Source organism: Pelodiscus sinensis, chromosome 10 (genome assembly GCF_052426305.1).
Source record: "Pelodiscus sinensis isolate ZL-2025 chromosome 10, ASM5242630v1, whole genome shotgun sequence".
NCBI classification, from domain to species: domain Eukaryota; kingdom Metazoa; phylum Chordata; order Testudines; family Trionychidae; genus Pelodiscus; species Pelodiscus sinensis.
The window spans coordinates 46,758,096-46,774,730 of NC_143061.1; the positions used below are offsets into that span (position 1 = coordinate 46,758,096).

General features: G+C 50.0%; 1 protein-coding gene across 4 annotated transcripts in view; it reads right to left on the reverse strand.

Moving 5' to 3' along the window:
* ST6GAL1 (ST6 beta-galactoside alpha-2,6-sialyltransferase 1) overlaps window positions 1-15,547 on the reverse strand; it is a 139,312-nt gene extending 123,765 nt beyond the window's left edge. Inside the window, exon 1 of one of the 4 annotated variants that reach the window (XR_016350371.1) lies at window positions 14,365-14,999. The gene's annotated coding sequence lies outside the window, so the exon portion shown is untranslated. Of the gene's footprint in view, window positions 1-14,364; window positions 15,000-15,078 lie in introns of those variants that run through there. The other 3 variants (XM_006125184.4, XM_075937492.2, XM_006125185.4) reach the window with 3 other exon arrangements.
* Between the last annotated feature and the right edge of the window lie 1,088 nt (window positions 15,548-16,635).

Here is a 16,635-nt window from a genome sequence, read left to right on the forward strand (position 1 = left end):
GGCCAATGCCGCCCAGATGGGCTGAGCTCCCCGGGCCTGCTCCAGGCTGGGTTTTGGCTCTTAAAGGGCCAGTACAGGGCCGCTGCCCTGTTACACACCCTCCCCCTTAAATATCTCCCGGGGGGGGGGGGTTCCCCTGCTGCCTGCCCTGGTCCACAAGTCCCAGCCCCCGTCCCGCTACAAGGCGGGAACGCAGTTCCATGCGTGTCCATATCTAGTCCTCCTCCCGGAGTGGACCCGGGATGGCCCCGCTGGGGGCGGGGGGGGGGGCGCAGGCCCACCCGTCTCACTGCGCCCCGGCCCAGGGACGCTGAGTGCAGCCGTGTTGCTGCGATTGGCTCAGTCCAGACCTTGTTGGCCGTGGCGGCTCTCCCGCCTGAGCGATCCCTGGGCCCCTTCTTCCCCCGCCTTCCCGGGTACCTGTAACCTCTGAGGGCTCGTCGGGCTGTCGCGCTATCCCAGTCATCCTAGTAGGGTCCGGGTGGCCCACTCCAGGACTCAAGGGTTGGGTCCTGCGAGGTCCCGCCGGTGGTTCGGCCGTGGCATTACAGCACCCATCGGGGATCTAGCTGGTCCAGCCCGTCGGGGTCGTCAGGGGTGCTCCTGCCGCTGGTCTGGGCCAGGTCTCCATACCCCATTCTGGGACGTTTCGGCCGGCCTCCAGGAACTCAGCTGGGGGCAGCCCAGCCCGGGCCTCGGCCTCCCCAGGCAGGAGTTCGGGGTCTTCTTCCAGCTCCTCCAGCGGCTGGGCCTTGACTGCCCTCTCCCGCCGTCTTCTTATCCTCCCAGTCCCACCCTCTGGTTTCCAGTCAGGTGACGGGGTGGGGTCCGCCTCCGCCCACCCGGGTGTCCTGAGGGGTTCCTCCTCCTCTGGTTCAGTGGGCGGCCAGTCCGCCCTGCTACCTGCCCTCCCCCATAAGTCCAGGTCCCCCACCTCGGGATTGGATCCTGGCTCCTCGGCCAGGCGGGACAATGCGTCTGCATTGGCGTTGGCCTTGCCCGCTCTGTGGTATATGGAGAACACATAGGGTTGAAGGGCTAAATACCACCTCATAAGGCGGCTATTGGTGTCCCGCATAGTTTGTAGCCACTTTAGCGAGGCATGGTCTGTCAATAGAGTAAACTCACCCCCGAGCAGGTAGTACCTTAGGGCTTCAACCGCCCATTTGATAGCCAGGGCCTCTCTTTCTATTATGGAGTACTGGCGTTCTCGGGGAAATAGCTTACGGCTAATAAAGACCACCGGGTGCTCTTCTCCATCGACCTCCTGGGAGAGTACGGTGCCCAGCCCAGTGGCAGAGGCATCTGTCTGAAGACAAAAAGGTTTATCGAAGTCTGGGCTGAGCAAAACAGGCTCGCTACATAAAGAAGCCCTAAGTTGTTGAAAGCCCGAGTCACACTCTGAGTCCCACTTCACTCTGAGGTTTGTCCTTCGTGAGTAGAGTGGTGAGCGGCGCCGCTATGCTAGCAAATTGGGGAACAAATCGGCGGTAATACCCCGCCAGTCCCAGAAATTGTCGGACCTTTCTTTTCGTGGTCGGTATGGAGTAATTTCGTATGGCCTCTACCTTCCCCACCAGGGGCTGGACTAACCCGCGCCCCAAATGATAACCCAAATAGGTGGTCTCTTGCGCGCCGATTTTACACTTTTTGGGGTTGGCCGTGAGACCCGCGTCGCGGAGCGTCCGTAATACGGCCGCCACTTGGTTTATGTGTTCCTCCCAGTCGCGACCGTAGATGACCACGTCATCCAGGTAAGCTGCGGCATATTCCAGATGAGAGGCGAGCAGGCGATCCATCATCCGCTGGAAGGTGGCGGGTGCCCCATGGAGGCCGAATGGCATGCGCACATAGTGGAAGAGCCCGGACGGGGTGGTGAAAGCGGTCTTCTCCTGGGACTCCCGATCCAGCGGGATTTGCCAATAGCCCTTGGTCAGGTCGAGGGTTATTATGAACTTGGTTTTTCCCAGGCGCTCCAGCAGCTCATCCGTCCAGGGCATCGGATAGGCGTCAAACTTCGATATAGCGTTTACCTTCCGAAAGTCGATGCAAAACCTAATGCTTCCATCTGGTTTAGGGACCAACACGATCGGGCTCCTCCATTCACTTCTGGATCGCTCGATCACTCCCAGTTCCAACATGGTGCGAACCTCTTGTTCCACGACGTCGCGCATCCGTCGGGGAAGAGGTCGGTTTCCCTCGCGAACGACCTGTCTGGGCGGGGTTCGGATGGTGTGCGTTATCACCGAGGTTCGGCCCGGCCACGAGGTAAAGGTCCTGGCAAACGTTTCGATGAGCACCTGGGCTACGCGCCGTTGGTTCTTAGACAGGGTGTCCGCGAGCTGGGGTGTCTCCTCCTCCTTGGCGTCAGGGACCCTAGAACCTAACACGGGCTCCGACGGGTAGGGCGCGACCAACATGCCTTCTCGCCCTCGCCAAGGTTTGAGGAGGTTCACATGGTATATTTGTTTTTTTCTTCGCCGGTCCGGCTGATGAATTTCATATGTGACCGGGCCCACTCGTCGGGAGACCTCATACGGCCCCTGCCAGCGGGCCAGCAATTTTGATTCCTCGGAGGGGAGTAACAGCAGCACCCAATCCCCGGGTTCAAACACTCTTTCCTGGGCTCCCCGGTTATACCCTCGCTCCTGCGCTCCCATGGCCGCCTGTACGTTTTCTTGAGCCAAGGCCCCCACCTGCGTGAGTCTTTCCTGAAGTCGGAGTACGTACTGCAGAAGCCCGACCGAGGAGGAGGGGGTCCGTTCCCAGGTCTCTCTGACCAGGTCCAGGACGCCACGAGGTCGTCTGCCGTACAGGAGCTCGAAAGGGGAAAATCGAGTGGAGGCCTGGGGCACCTCCCGCACCGACATCAAGAGCAGAGGGATGAGCTGGTCCCAGTGCTTCATGTCCGCCGGTGGAAATCTTCTCAGCATCCCCTTCAGGGTGCGGTTGAACCGCTCTACCAGACCGTCGGTTTGGGGATGGTAGACGGAGGTCTGTAGCTTGTGAATGCCCAGGATGTCGCAGACCTGACGCAGCAACCGGGAGGTAAAGTTCGTTCCTTGGTCTGTCAGTAGTTCCCGAGGGAGCCCCACCCAGGCAAAAGTCCGAACCAATTCGTTCGCGATCGTGCGGGCACGGGTGTTTCGAAGGGGGATGGCCTCGGGGAACCGGGTCGCATAGTCCATTATCGTTAGGATATATCGAAATCCAGCCGCGCTCCGCGGAAAGGGGCCCACTATGTCCAAGGCAATCCTTTTGAAGGGAGTCCCTACCACGGGCAAAGGGACGAGGGGGGCCTTCGGCACCCCTGGGGCTGTGGCGAGCTGGCAGACTGGACATGACTGGCAGTAGTCTTTGACCTCTTTATACACCCCGGGCCAGAAGAAGCGGGCCAGGACTCGGGCCAGGGTCTTCTCATGCCCGAGGTGCCCGGCGGCAGGAATGTCGTGCGCCAACCTCAGCACGGCTCATCGATGGGCCCGGGGTACCAATAACTGGGCCTCTTCTTCCTGCGTCTGCGGGTTCCGCCCGACCCGCTGGTCACGGGGAAAGTCCACCAAGTCCAGCGCAATCGGCACGTCCTCCGGGTCTGAGGGCACCGGGTCAGTCAGTTCAGGTGCGTCACGCTCGGCGGATCCCTCCCTGTCGAGCGACCCCTGCGGTCGGACCGCCTGGGGTTCCTCCCCCAGGAGTTCCATTCGGGGCTCGGTCGGGGCGGGTAGGTCTTGAATGAGAGCTGTAAGTCCCGGCCAGTCGCGACCCAGCACCCTAGGGTATGGCAGGTGCGCCACCACGCCCACTAGCATCATTCGGATGACTCCGCGCACCATCAAGGGGAGCCGGACCTGAGGATAGGTCTTCACATCCCCATGGATGCACCGCAGCTGCAGCTCCCCCTCGGGCGCCACGGTGTCGGGGAGTACATCGGGGCGGATGAGCGTCTGGCTGCATCCTGAGTTGAGGAGGGCAAACACCGCGGGCTCCCCCGCGGGGCCCAGTGTGGTCAGGGATAGGGAGCTAGCCGGTGGAGTCGGGGCGGCCACCCTACCGGCCTGGTCCTGTTCCGCCATCTCTTGTAGTACTTGGCGGTACTGGGCGTCCATCTGCTGTACCAGCCTCTGCTGTTTTTGGAGCTGCGCCGCCAATCGTTGAGCTCGAAGCTTCAATGGCGGCTGTCGCCCCTAGTCAGTCCTTCGGGCATTGCCTCTCCCTCCATGGCCCTCACGCCCGAGCTCGCCGGGAGGGGAGGAGGGAACCCCGCAAACTTCTCTCTCTGTGTGTGGGGTTTTGTGGGTTTTTTTTTTTTTTGTTAGGGTCCACTGAGGCACACGCGGGGCCCTTACGTCAGGGCCGGGATCGCGTATCTTCAGCTGCCCATGTTCTCCACCATCTGTGAGGGGGTCACTCACCACCGTAGCGGGGGGAGTCCGTCGTCTGTCCCCGGACTCAGTCCATCCCGCCCGCACGGGCCTCCGCTCACGTGGCGTTTCCCCTCTGGAATCCTCCGGTCACGTCGTTCTCTTCGCCACACTGCCCTCCGGCAGCGCCCAAGTCACTCGCTCTGAGCCCCCCTTCCGGGGGTTTGGTGTCTCTCCAGCAGGCCGTGCCGCAGGTTTAGCAGGCTGGCCGGTAGGCTGTCCGAGCGCCCTGGCCCAGCCTGACTCTCTAGCCCTGCCCTAGCTCCAGGGAGCATCCTGCTCCCTCTGCAGCCAGGCTCACACTGCCTCCCCTGAAGCAGCCCTTCCCTTTTATGGCTCCCAGCTGGGCCTTAATTGGCCAATGCCACCCAGGTGGGCTGAGCTCCCCGGGCCTGCTCCAGGCTGGGGTTTGGCTCTTAAAGGGCCAGTACAGGGCAGCTGCCCTGTTACAAGCCCTTTTTAAATATTGGCATTATGTTAGCTGCACCTTGGGTGCAGAAGCTGATTTAAAGGATAGGTTACAAACCACAAATAATAGTTCAGCAGTTTCCCATTTGAGTTCTTTTAGAGCCCTTGGATGAATGCCATCTGGTCCCGAAGATTTGTGAACATTAAGTTTTTCTATTTGTTCCAAAACCTCCTCTAATGACACTTCAATCCGGGACAGTTCCTCAGATTCATCACCCACAAAGGATGGTGCAGGTTTGGAAATCTCCCTAACATCCTCAGCTGGGAAGACTGAAGCAAAGAAATCATTTAGTCTCTCCGCAATGGCTTTATTGTCCTTGATTGCTCCTTTTGTATCTCGATCGTCCAGGGGCCCCACTGGTTTTTTAGCAGGCTTCCTGCTACTAATGTACTTAAAAAACATTTTGTTATTATTTTTTGAGTTTTTGGCTAGCTGTTCCTCAAAATCTTTTTTGGCTTTTCTTATTACATTTTTATACTTAATTTGGCAGTGTTTATGTTCCTTTCTATTTACCTCATTAGGATTGAACTTCGATTTTTTAAAAGATGCCTTTTTATCTCTCACTGCTTCTTTTACAAGGCTGCTAAGCCATGGTGGCTCTTTTTTAGGTCTCTTATTATGTTTTTTTAGTGATAGAAATGTAGCCGTGTTAGTCTGGTGTAGCTGAAACAAAATACAGAACTATGCAGCACTTTAAAGACTAACAAGATGGTTTATTAGATGATGAGCTTTCGTGAGCCAGATTTGATCTGAGGAAGTGGGTCTGGCCCATGAAAGCTCATCATCTAATAAACCATCTTGTTAGTCTTTAAAGTGCTACATAGTCCTGTATTATGTTTTTTTAATTTGGGGTAGATCGTAACACATATTACAGGAATTTGGTGTGTGTCCATGAGAACTCTTCTTAGTCAAAGGAGCTATTTTATACCCAGTTTACTATTTAGCCACAGAGGTATCTAGTCGGAATAATATGTGACACAGACACTGACTGAAACTGAATTCTTTCCCCAGTTAAATTGGGGGTATTTTATCTGTTAAAAAGGAGATATGTGAAGATATATAAAAATATGGCTCTGATTATCTCCTCCACTTAGTCAGGGTGGACAGCTCTAGCTTGGGAGGCAAAAAATGAGGGAGCACCATCTTAGTGACACTGTCCTTTCCTCTGGGACACTCCAAGAAGCCTCTCAGAGCAATTCTTGGTTTGTCTACCCCAAGTTTTCAGAGCTATGAAGAGCTGGTGGCAGAGATCTGCCATTTTCTACAAGGATCCAGGTTCCACAGGACAAGGATATATTCATGTCACTATTTCACGAGTGCTACATAAATACAAGGAAATTGATTATTTAATTTAGGCTTAGCACACGCGTCTCCTGCAAAACAGCAGGTTCTGATGATGGCTGTGTTGCCAGTGTGAAGGAGAAGCCAGGAGAATAGCAGAGGTCTGCTCTTCCAAGATTGGTGCTTCCTTTTCCTGTGTATTCCCAAAGGGTAAGGAGATAAAACCCAATCCAGAGCCCCCTAAGTCCTCCACCTTCTGAGGGGAAAAGGAAATTCATCTCCCGGTTGTTTCCTGAGCCTGTCTCCCAAATATTTACTTGGGAGCATACAACATGACCCCATGTCTTTAAGAATTCCTTTCCCCTGTTATTCAAGACCTGAATAATACTATAGTCCAGGGGGTTTCAAGTTGGGTCACAGGCCTGCTTGGGTAAAGTGCTGGCACTTTGTTGATCTAGCGTCCATAGCCAAGGAGCCTCCCATCTCTCATTGGCTGCAGTTTGCCGTTTCCTGCCTGAGGGACTGTGGGAAGTAGTGGCCTGGCCCATGTGAGGCTCTATGTCTACGGACACTTTGATAAACAAAGCATCTTACAGCCTGCCAGCAGTTTACTCAGACAGGCCCATGGTCCTACTTTGAAAATCCCGACTATAATTCCTGCAAAAAAGTATTAAGAACTGCTGTAGCATTAAGTATAGCATTTTGTTTCTTCCTGGATGAATCCCAGTCCATTGGGACCCAGTAGCAGTTACAGGAATTAAGTCCTTAACAAATTTAAGGAACGTCTTTATATACAGCACATTCAGTGAAGATGTTCTATGCTCTCCCACTGGCATAAAAAAACACCTTCCAGTGTAACAGAAGCTATGTGGCTGGGAGAAGTTCTCCCCCGACACGTTACTATCTATGACAGTGCTTTTGTTAGTGCAGAGGTCAGCAACATTTCAGAAGTGGCATGCCAAGATTTAACTTATTCACGGATCTTGGTGCCAGGAGGAGGTGGGGGTAAGAGAGCAGGGGCTGGCTGTGTACAGTGACCATATTTTCTGAACCAGCTGCACCTAGAGAGAATGCTTTAATTTAAATTATTAAACAGATTAATTGTTTTAGCTTTCTCATGATAGTTTACCAAACTTCATTTTAAATAAAGTAGAATATTAAGTCCTACACAAAAAGGTTCGGTGCTTATTTATGGCAGGGGTGGGGAACCTTTTTTGGGTTAGGGGGTCACTGCCCCACAGAAAAATCAGCTGGGGGACCACACAAATGAGAAGCAAAAAAACTCTTCTCAAAACCCCCAACTCTCACTAATGTGGCCCCCAAATGAAACACCTCACTCCCCTGGTGTTCCAGCCCCATTGGGTGAGGGGAAGGAACAGGGTAGACTGAGGTTCAGGGTTTCCTATAGGCCAGATTTTTTTCTGGGGAGCAAAGTCACTGGATTTTATGGACTCAGGCTGTGGAGTATGGACAAAAATGAGGGATTCAATGTGCAAGACAGGGTTGCCAGTGAGAGGGATAGGGATGGGGTGCAGGATCTGGGAGGAAGGGGAGGTGCAGAACAGGGAGAGGTTCAAAGGTCTGGATGGGAGGTAGGGTGCAGAAGCAGGTTGGGAGTAAGGTGTCTGGCCAAGTGGAGGGACCAGGAGCAAGGGAGGGTGTGTAGCCAGGAGGGAGGGTGCAGGAGCAATGGTGGATGCAGAAGCAAGGTGGGGGGTAGATGTCTGGCCAGGCCAGGTGGACAGTGCAGGCGTAGGATGGGGGTATGGTATCTGGCCAGGAGGGAGGGTGCAGAAACAAGGGAGGGTGTCAGAGCACGCTAATGGTGCAGGGTCTTAGTGGTGGGGGGTGGAGAGTCTTTCCCTCCACCCTCCAGGTAGCGGCTGCTGCCACCCCACGCTGCTGCCTCTTTAGCAGAGGCAGCAACATGGGGTGACAGACAGCTGGTCCATGAGGAGAGCTGGTTTTTAAACAGGTTCCCCTCACGGACCAGTTCCCACTCCTGTATCCAAGGCAGCAGTGTGGAGTGGCAGGGGGCTTTGCTGCCGGCCCTACCCCCAGGGGGTACAGAATAGTCAAGTAACCAATAAGGATACATGAGGTTAATCAACTATTCAATTACCAATATTTACCATCCCTGAACTATAGTAAAGAATTATAGTATAGAATTGTATATACTATAGTATAGAATTGTCAGACACATAGATGAACATGACTTTTCCCCAACAAATTAACACAGTTTCTGTAAAGGGAAATCATGCCTTATTAATCACGAAAGGCTCTTAAGTAAAGTAAGTTGTCATGGAAAGAGAGGAAGGTTCTCTCATGGATTGATAACTGGTTAAAAGACAGAAAACAAAGGGTAGGAATAAATGTTTTCAGAGTAGAGAGAGGTAACTAATGATGTCTTCCAAGGGTCTGTCCTGAGACCAATCCTATTCAACATATTTGTAAATGATCTGGAGAAAGGGGGTAAAACAGTGAGGTGGCAAAATTTGCAGATGATACTAAACTGCTCAAGATAGTTAAGAACAAAATTTGTCCTTTTCATATGTGTTCATTTTTTAAAATTGTATCCTTTGGTGTATATGGTTGTGACTATTTTCTTCCAATATTTGATCTGAGGAAGTCGGTCTGGCTCACGAAAGCTCATCATTTAATAAACCATCTTGTTAGTCTTTAAAGTGCTACATAGTCCTGTATTTTGTTTCAAGAACAAAACAGACTGTGAGGAGCTTCAAAAGGAAATACTAGTGACTGAGAAACAAAATAGCAAATGAATATTGGCATTAGGGATTTTAAATTTTGATTAATCTGCTAATTGAGTAATTGATGGAATTTACATCAACTACTTGATTAGTCAATAAGGAGGAGGTGGAGCACTTGCTATCCCAGCTGCACCCCACAGGGCTCTTGCTACATTTCAAAAGTTGAAGTGCCTTTTCCCCCGCTGTGCCTATGCCTGCCCTTTGCGAAGACGGTGCTGGGGGGAAACGGTTTTTAAACAACAGCTCTTGCTCATGCCCTTTCTGCCTCTCTCTGTTAGAGGCAGCAAGAAGGGGGAAGCGACTAGTTGAGTCACTACTTGACTATCCAGTAAGTTTATTTTTATTGGGTAGTCTACTAGTCACTTACATCTCTAATTAGCACTGGAAAAGGTTCAGAAAAGGGGTTTGGAACAGGTGCCAAACGAAGAGAGATTAAGAAGACTGGGACTTTTCAGCTTAGAAAAAAGGAAACTAACGGGATATGATAGAGGTCTAAAAATCATGACAGGTATGGAGAAAGTGAATAAAGAAAAGTTATTTACTTTTCTCCATAACAGAAGAACTAGGGGTCACCAAATGAAATTAATAAGTAGCAAGGTTTAAAAACAAGTTTTTCTTCACGCAGCACGGAGTCAACCTCTGGAACTCCTAGCCAGAGGATGTTGTGAAGACCAGGACTTTAACAGCATTAAGAAAAGAACTAGATAAATTCATACAGGTTAGGGCCATCAATACTAATTAGCCAGGATGGATAGGAATGGTGTTCCTAGCCTCTGTTTGTCAAAGGCTGAAAATGGATGACAGGAAAGGGTCATTGATGATTACCTGTTCAGTTTACTCCCTCTGGGGCATCTGGTCAATGTCAGAAGACAGGATGGACCTTTGGTCTGACCCAGTATGACTATTCTTATGTTCTGGTTCTCGTGGGAGACGTTAATCACCCTGACATCTGTTGGGAAACCAATACGGCAGTACACAGGCAATCCAGGAAGTTTTTGGAGAATGTTGGGGATAACTTCTTGACACAAGTGCTGAAGGATCTGACCAGGGGCCATGCGCAGCTTGACCTTATGCTCACAAACAGGGAGGAACTAATAGGGAAAGTGGAGGTGGATGACAACCTGGGAAGCAGTGATCATGAGATAGTAGATTTCAGGATCCTGACCAAAGGAAGAAAAGAGAGTAGTAAAATACATACCTTGGACTTCAAAAAAGCAGATTTTAACTCCCTCAGAAATCTGATGGGCAGAATCCCCTGGGATGCTAACATGAAGGGGAAAGGAGTCCAGGACAGCTGGCAGTATTTTAAAGAAGCCTTATTGAAGGCACAGAAAGAAACCATCCCAACGTGTAGCAAGAGAGGCAAACATGGTAGGAGACCGGATTGGCTTACAGGGGAAATCCTTGGTGAACTTAAGCACAAAAAGGAAGCTTACAAAAAGTGGAAACTTGGACAAATGACCAGGGAGGAGTTTAAATGTATAGCTCGAGAATCCCGGGGGGGTTATCAGGAAGGCGAAAGCGCAAATGGAATTGCGACTGGCTAAGGATGTGAAGGATAACAAGAAAGGTTTCTACAGGCATGTTAACAAGAAGAAGGTGATCAGAGAGGGTGTGCGGCCCCTAATGGATGAAGGAGGTAACCTAGTGACAGATGATGTGGGGAAAGCTGAAGTACTCAATGCTTTCTTTGCCTCTGTATTCACGAACAAGGTCGGTTCCTGGACTTCTGCGCTAAGTGACGCAAGATGGGATGAAGATGGACAGCCCGTGGTGGGTAAAGAACAGATTAGGAACTGTTTAAAAAAGCTAAACGTACACAAATCCAACTCCCTCAGTACCTTAATGCATCTGAGGGTACTGAGGGAGTTGGCAAACATCATTGAGGAGCCTTTGGCTATTATCTTTGAAAAGTCGTGGAGATCGGGAGAAATCCCGGATGATTGGAAAAAGGCAAATGTAGTGCCCATCTTCAAAAAAGGGAAGAAGGACAATCCAGGGAACTATAGGCCGGTCACTCTTACCTCGGTTCTTGGAAAAATCGTGGAAGGGATCCTTAAGGAATCCATTTTGAGGCACTTGGATGAGAGGAAATTGATTAGGAATAGTCAGCATGGATTCACAAAGGGCAAGTCGTGCCTGACCAATCTGATTAGCTTCTATGATGAAGGTTGGTGGACATGGGAAAGTCAGTGGATGTTATATACATTGACTTTAGCAAGGCTTTTGATACGGTCTCCCACAATATTCTTGCCAGCAAGTTAAGGGAATGTGGATTGGATAAATGTACTGTAAGATGGATAGAAAGATGGCTAGAAGGCCAGGCCCAGCGGATAGTGATCAACGGCTCGATGTCAGGATGGCGGTAGGTTTCTAGCGGAGTGCCCCAAGGTTCAGTTCTAGGACTGGTTTTGTTCAGTATCTTTATTAATGACCTGGATGAGGGGATGGATTGCACCCTCAGCAAGTTTGTGGATGACACTAAGCTAGGGGGAGAGGTAGATACGCTTGAGGGCAGAGATAGGGTCCAGAGTGACTTAGACAAATTGGAAGATTAGGCCACAAGAAATCTGATGAGGTTCAACAAAGACAAGTGTAGAGTCCTGCACCTGGGATGGAAGAATCCCAAGCATAGTTACAAGCTGGGGACCAACCAGTTAAGTAGTAGTTCTGCAGAAAAGGACCTGGGGGTTACAGTGGATGAGAAGCTGGATATGAGTCAACAGTGTGCCCTTGTAGCCAAGAAGGCTAACGGCATATTAGGTTGCATTAAGAGGAGCATTGCCAGCAGATCCAGAGATGTCATTATTCCCCTTTATTCGACTTTGGTGAGGCCACATCTGGAGTATTGTGTCCAGTTCTGGACCCCCCACTACAAAAAGGATGTGGACGCATTGGAGAAGGTCCTGCGGAGGGCAACCAAAATGATTAGGGGTCTGGAGCATATGACCTATGAGGAGAGGCTGAGGGAGTTGGGTCTGTTTAGTCTGCAGAAGTGAAGAATGAGGGGGGATTTGATAGCAGTCTTCAACTTCCTGAAGGGAGGTTCCAAAGAGGATGGAGAGAGGCTGTTCTCAGTAGTGACAGATGGCAGAATAAGGAGCAATGGTCTCAAGTTGTGGTGGGAGAGGTCCAGGTTGGATATTAGGAAAAATTATTTCACCAGGAGGGAGGTAAAGCACTGGAATGGGCTTGACAAAGCCCTGGCCGGGTTGATTTAGTTGGGATTGGTCCTGCCTAGAGCAGGAGGCTGGACTTGACGACCTTCTGAGGTCTCTTTCAGTTCTATGATTCTTATCATTCCTTCCCTTCCATTGCTTTCCCAAAAATTACACAAGAAGAAGAAATAAGGCAGTGTTAGAGTTTGTGGGAGTGATGTGAAGGATGGAACATTACAAATGTGCATATACCAAAGAGTTGCTCCATTTAGAAGCTTATGTTCTGCCCTTTGTGATCTTGGTTTTATAAAAGGTGGGTGTGGAGAAAATGTAATGCATAAATTAAGGATATTGTCTGAAATTGAATGAAAACAATTCAGAGTACCCTCTCCATCTAATATAAACTAGATTTTTTGTGATTTTCCCAATCACAATAGAATCTTCACCGTCATACTATTTCATACAGTTTAACCTATTTTTTTCATTTAGAATCAGGTAGTACATTTAAATAAGGGCCAAAGTCTGTGCTCCTCTATTGAGCAAAAAGCCCATGGGAGTTTTGCTTAAATAATGATGGCAGAATTTGGCTCTAGACATGAATATTTTCAAAAAAATCAACAATCAGCACCATATTTAAACCTAGATTGTCACTATCAAGGTCAACAAATTTAAAAATGCAGTCCTCTGTGGCAACATCAAATGTTCAGTTTTCTGTTTGAAAAGAAAACATCTGGGCTGTGTCTACACTGGGCCACTTATTCCGGAAAATCAGCCTCTTTTCCGGAATAAGCTGCGAGCTGTCTACACTGGCCCTTGAATTTCCGGAAAAGCAACGATGCTCTACTGTACAAAATCAGCCGCTATTCCGGAAAAACTATTCTGCTCCCGCTCAGGCATAAGTCCTTATTCCAGAACATTGTTCCGGAAAAGGGCCAGTGTAGACAGCCCAGTAGTCTTTTCCGGAAAAGCGCGTCTACATTGGCCACAGACGCTTTTCCGGAAAAGGGCTTTTCCGGAAAAGCAGCCTGCCAATGTAGACGCTCCTTTTCCAGAAAAACTGAAAACGGAATAGTATTCCGTTTTAAGCATTTCCGGAAATTCATGCCAGTGTAGACACAGCCCTGCAGTATATGTATGCAGTGAAGTATTTGTACATAGCGCTCTATTAACGTGACATCTGCAAACAAACTCCAAACGAATATACAAGCTTCATGTGACCTGTTAGCAATGCATGCAATCTGAAAATTAAAATCTGTTAGTCTTCATTAAGGTGAGTTACACGTAGCATATTTGAAAGGAAATTACTCCAGTACTAACAGTATTGGTAACAGTATGTACACCAAAGATGGTTCTTATATTAAAATATATGTAGTACATTTATATTCAAAAGGAGGAAATTACCTGATTCCAACACAGTGGATTGAGAAAGAACATTTATTGTTATATTATTTCAGTGAGTTTCTATTTCTATGTATTGAATAGAAGGTTAACATTTACCAACTTATTCAGCACATCAAAGTTCATAGGAGTTTTTGCAACAAAAGCAGGATTCTGCATACCATGAAGGACCCACATAGATTAATACCAAACTCTTTTATTTAGAAAAAGTTTTGAGCAAAGTTTAAAGATTAAAAATCAAACACCATATAGACGAGAAAGATACATTTTGCGTTCCCAGCAAAAATACACAAGAAAGCACTTCCTCTAGATACGCAGATTGAAATGTTTAGCAGAGTGAAATGTTTAGCTAGATTTTTGAAGATTATCTAGTTAGCCCTTAATTAGTTTCTAAGTGGAAATGGAACTATACAGCAAAGAGCAACTTGTTAGTTTATTTATTAAAGATAATTAAATGAAAACAAATTACCTTTTTTTTAAAGCACAGAATTGTGTCACTAAAATATATGCAGAAAATAATGGCTAGTTTCCTAAAGAAGCAAGTGGAGTAATCATTTCTACGTTGCAGTCCAACTCGTGAAAGAGTGGGTTTATTTTATATATTTATAGCAACTGCGTGCGCTTCAAAACAGGAAAGGAAGTGAAGAGCAACTCGCCCAGAGCTGAAGTACAATTAAAATGTTGGTTTAACAAAAACTCATCCTAGCCTAGCGTCCTCTCTCCACTTCTGCGTGCAAGGGAAGGTAGCCCGAATCAGCCCCACGCCTTTGTGCCCTCTCTCGCCCCAGCCCCCGGACCCTGCGCCCAGGGTTTCCGAGCTCGAGTGGTGCACGGAAGCAGCCCCACAGGTGGCTGCTAGTGCTACTCACTAAGGGTTGCAGCTGCGCTGAGCGGGGCCCGGCACCTCCGCCGCTTGTCTCCTGGTCCCTTTGTTACCGCCCGGGATTCGCGGCTACTTCGCAGCCGGTGCTTGGTCAGCGAGCGGTGCTGGCCCGGGCCGCCAGCAGCTCATCCCCATCCCGGGGGAGGAGGCTGGGAGGGCGTTATGCAAAAAGCGGCGGGCAGGCGCGAGTCCGGGGCGGGGTGGGGGCTGCCGGCGCTGAGCCACCTGCGGCGGGAAGAACTGGTACCGCTTTCCGCAGGCCTGGACGGCCGAGGGCAGGGCGCCCCGGTTCCTCTCCCGCTGCGCGCCACCGCAGCCCTGCTGTTCTCCAGCCCCGCCCTGCTGCCGGGCACTGGCGGCCCCGCGATCTCAGCTTCCCCTCCCGGTCGGCGGGGAGAGGAACAAGGGTCCCGGGGGTGGCGGCGGAGCCCGCACGTGTTTCCCTCCCCGCCCCCCTGGACCGGCCGCTCCCGGGGTGAGGACAGAAACCAGGGTCCAGCGCCCGGCCGCGGAGCCCCGGCCGCGTTCCTCTCGCCCTCCCCGGCCAGTGCTCAGGCGGGGGGCCGGGCCGCGGGCTGCGCAGCCTTTGTCTGGGCGCCGCCGGGCTCTGCTCCGCGTTCCAAGCCGGCTGCGGCGGCGCCGCGGGCCACCCAGCCCCGCACTCCCAGGCACCGACCGACCGGCCTGCGCCCCGACCTACCTCTGCAGAGCTGCGCTGCGGGGCTCCGGCCGCTGCTCCCGGGCTGTCCCCTCCCCACTGCCCAGCTAGCGCCCGTGGCCGCGCCGCACAAGGCCAGCAGCGTGGCGCGGGTCCATCCTCCGGCATAGTGGAGACAATGGTGAGGCGGCTGCAGTTCTCCTGTGCCAATAGCGAGGCGAGGGACGTGACAGAAAACGGTGGGAACTAAAGGCCGCTCACGCTCAGCGTGTTCTGAGGAGCCCTGATGAAGCAGGTCTCCCTCCACTTGCCCTTTCAGCTCAGTCATTCCTCCTCCACTCCCACAGGCTCAGCATTGTCCCCTCATCCTCTGTCTACACGGACTGTTGGGGGCGGCTGCGGGTCCGATTCCCCACGGCCCTGACCCTTGCAGCCTTTGTCATTTGCTCAAGGTGGATGGCCAAATCACGCGCTCCCAAGCGCTTCCAAAGGCAGCATTTTACTCCGCAGAAGTGGAGTGACTACAGGAGGTGCGCGGGGGAATAACAACTGGAGGACTGATAATGCTTTTGTTGCAGATGGAATTTTTGCAGAGCGCCTTGCATAAGAAAGCTACATCATATGCAAAGTTCTGTAATTAGTAATAGGTAACTCATGATACAAATGACCGACTTGCACTAATTTTTTAATATAAAGAGTCCAGTGGTACTTTAAAGACAAATACGTTTATTAGGGTATTAGACCAAAAGCTTTGCTTGTGGCCTAATAAATTCATTAGTGTTTAAAGTGCCACCAGACTCCTTGTTTTTGTGCAAACAAACAGACTTACACAGCTACTTCTTTTAAACTAATTTTTATGAATCATGGTTCTCCGGGCAAGATGCACACTGAATTGCACTGAGAGAATATTTTTTTCGGTTAATTTATTACATTTGCCCTCTCTTAATATTGTCATTCTTTTTGTATCTCTGTTGATGCAGAAAAGGAACAGAAAGCCAGCTGTTCAATTTCTTGCTTGGAGTCCAGGAAGTATATTAAGTATTGTAGAGTTAGTTTGTGATAAAAGTGATCTACATATATTTGTCACCCATTACACCAATTCCACCTCAGTGAAAGGTGTAGTGCTTAAATCAACATAATAGTGTTGACTGCTCTCATGATTTCACCATGAAGCTTAAGATAATTAGTTTTCCTTAAAACTCCTGGAGTATGATGATTTCAGCCTTAATTTTTAAAGAAAAAATAAGTTTCTAGCCTTAATGGCAATAGAGAAAATGTGGAAATATGACTCAGCACACCCTAAAGGCAGATAAAAAGAACAAATATACTATTTTTAAAAGCTCAGGAACTCTGACTCAAAGATCATACTCTCCCTACCTTCTTTCTGGTACTGCACTAGAAGGCCATATTACCTGTTTCTATTCCACTAGCCAAGATTTCATTAAGGGCATGCAAACTACACTAGCAAACTTATAATGGCCCTGCTGTACCAATACAGCTGTGGACAGGCATAAGGATCTTGCGCAAAAAGGAAACGTCCACACTGCTTGTTTTTGCACAAAAACCCTTGCACAAAAATGGACCGGAAGAGATTATGCA